This window comes from Octopus bimaculoides, chromosome 14, assembly GCF_001194135.2.
Source record: "Octopus bimaculoides isolate UCB-OBI-ISO-001 chromosome 14, ASM119413v2, whole genome shotgun sequence".
NCBI classification, from domain to species: domain Eukaryota; kingdom Metazoa; phylum Mollusca; class Cephalopoda; order Octopoda; family Octopodidae; genus Octopus; species Octopus bimaculoides.
In genome coordinates this window covers 50,052,322-50,055,655 of record NC_068994.1, presented here as the reverse complement: position 1 = coordinate 50,055,655, position 3,334 = coordinate 50,052,322, and positions in this window count along the sequence as shown.

Here is a 3,334-nt window from a genome sequence, read left to right as displayed (position 1 = left end):
ATAATAATAATAATAATAATAATAATAATAATAAACAGCGAAACGGGCTGATTACTACCTAGATCAGATTCCAGGAAACCCCAAAATGGCTGAAGTTCAAAAGATAGTGCTCATGGGAACTGCCCATATCCTACGTAAAATACTGTCTATGTGATCTCAAATTTTAAAGCAAACATAATTTTCTTATGGTTTCTTAAACATTCACTTGAACAAAACTGTACAAATCCAAATATATGGTACCCTAGGCATAACACCTACATGAACTTCTAACTTGTTGTCTCTTGAGGTCTCTGGGTGAGACTTGGATCCAACTTGTACAAATGCAAAACAAAAGTCAAACATAAAATAATAATAATAATAATAATAATTTATTTAATTTTAATAAAGTAGAATGAGAAAAACAACAGCAATATAAATGGATTGTAACTAGTTTTAAGTGGTTCTAAATTTAATTTTGAATAAAGTTTGTGAGAAGTTACAATTGAGATTCTTAAGGGGCAAAACATAAAGAAAAAATGACTTCGAAGAACCGGAAGAGAATGTCTACAAATATTTCCTGTTTCGTGTAATATCTTCGTTCATGTATATTATTCTATATATTTTTTGCTCTTTCTTTCTTACTTTTTTTTTCTTTATTTCAAAAGCAATTGAACGAAGTGGAGGTAAGCGCCAACTTAAAATGCTCTAAGTTCACTTCTCATTAAAATAGGTCAGGTCAGTATTATAATGTAGAGTACCACTGAAAGGACATCAACCGTGTTTTGTTATTGTTGTTTGTGTGTTTGTTTGCCTGTTTGCTGTTGTTGTTGTTGTTGTTGTTGTTGTTGTTGTCACAGTTTATGATATTATCATTATTGTTGATTACCTTCAGGCCAACTCTGCTCGAAAACAACTAGGGTCGAAAGACATTCAATTCAGGACATAGCCAGCTCGTAATTTCAAGGGATATGTGGGACTTTATTACCTCTTGTAATCACTTCTTATTTAAGATGGTACGATGTGATTTTGAGGGTAATATGATTACCATTTCTTATAAGTAGACAGACTACGTAGAATCCGCCTTAACGTTCTTAACGACGTTGATGTTATGGGTTAAAGGTTAATAGCCGATATCATATTTACGCTATGCTGTGACTTTCTCGAAGATATATAACACTTAATGGTTCTGCTCATCTATAGCTGCGAATTAACTACCGACCACAATGGTACTTAAAAGTTGTAATTAAGAGACTGCATAATAAAATCCCTTGACTTGTAGGGTGAGTTTTGTTAAGTCTTAGTTCGTATCCTGCCATTCTTCCTGTGAGAATGAGTCGAATATGAGATGAAGCATGACTAAAACTAAACGAGGGTTTTTTTTTCTAACGTATTTTATTTTTAATATAGATAAAAGGCCTGAAATTTGCGGGGAGGGGGTCTACTCGATTGCATCAACCCCAGTACTTGACTGGTACTTAATTTATCGAACCCGAAAGGACGAAAGGCGAAGTCGACTTCGGCGGAATTTTAACTCAGAACGTAAAGGTGGGTGAAATGCCGCTAACGCATTTTTGTTCGGTATGCTATCGATTCAGCCAGCTCGCGGCCTTAATAATAATAATAACAGTGATGATCCTTTCTACTATAGGCACAAGGTCTGGAATTTGTGGAAGAGTCGATTACAGCGATCCAGTACTTGAAAGGATGAAATACAAAGTCGACCTCGGCGGAATTTGAACTCAGAACGTAAAGACAGACGAAATACTGCTAAGCATTTCGCCCAGCGTGCTAACGTTTCTGCCAGCTCGCCGCCTTAATAATAATGATGATGATAATAATAATAATAATAATAATAATAATAATAATAATAATAATAATAATGATGATGATGATGATGATGACGATGATGATGATGATGATGGTGATGATAACAACAACAACAATAATAATAACGTGATTTATTAGTCATGATGGCCCATATACATATACATAAACACTAAAACATTGGTGGGTTACATAAACGTAGAGATGGAGAAGATAAATTTCTGTGAAAACAAAATGGTTGCAATCATAAACTTACTCAACAGACATTAAAAATTGATATTAGATTATATTAAAAAATACATAATAAACAAAGCAAGATATAATTTAAAGAAAGAAGGCACGAATTAAATTACCCAACCACCCAAGGAATGGAACTCACCAGTTAAATCGGATCCGAAGATTTCCCGACCCTGTTCGCTTGCCATTCGTTATACTAACATCGAGTAAATACAAAGGCAGATGTAAGAACGCTTTTCATTGGTCGTAAAAATTTATTACCGTGGCTTTTCACAACCAGCTTGAGGTTTACCTGTCTTCTGTATATAAGCCATATTTCTTTCACCTCACACAATACAGCTTAATCTTTATCGGTTTTACAGGGGCTCAGTAGTGAGCTATGGGAAATGCCTAATCTCAGGATCGTGAGATTAATGTAAGGATTAATGAAGAAGTTATACTAACACGAGCACGGCAAAGACTGTTTTCTGTTTTCGATGCATCCAATTCAAGACGGAAGGTGAAATGCTGGGCAGAAGAGTGAATCACAACAAGAATTATGAAGCAGATACGAACTAGGCTAAAATTGGGGCTATATAATGTCACACTGAAATAATGATCAGAGAAGTTCCTACATAGACAATATCTGAAAAAAATATATATATACTGAATAAGTTGAAAATAAACGAAGAAAATTTGCTACATTGGCATATTGGGGAAGAGATCGTTAGATTCTTAATTACGCCGCAAGATCAAAGTTTCTCCTGCAAAAAACATCAGAGCCACGTAATTGAGCAGAATACATAAAATAACTGTTGAGAATATGGAAGTTAGCCAGAAACTATTTGCCATACTGTCTCTGGCTGTTCGGCCTTAGATCGCCTACGCATAATTAATAATATCTACAGGTAGGACAAAGCTGGGTTCTTTCATATACTGGAGGATATACTAGCATCATGAAATACCAATGGACAAAAACAGAGTATCAATTTAGTAACAATTAAATTTGTTACGAGATTGACGAAGTCGCCATTTTCTTATACTATGGTATATGCCAATCCACGCAGGCTGAAAAATCAAAGCTAACCAATCTGATATAGCCGTGAATGACTAACTGGAAAAAAAGAGAGAGAAATAATAAATGCCGACAAATCGAAGTATTAATCCCGAGGACAAATAATGCATGCCTCAAAGAGATGGACGATTTATCCAAATGTGAATTATAGCAACTAAGATACTTTGTAGTTTTATATAAATCAACGTGCGAAAGAAAATTCTCAACCCAAGAGTAAACATATATATATATATATATATA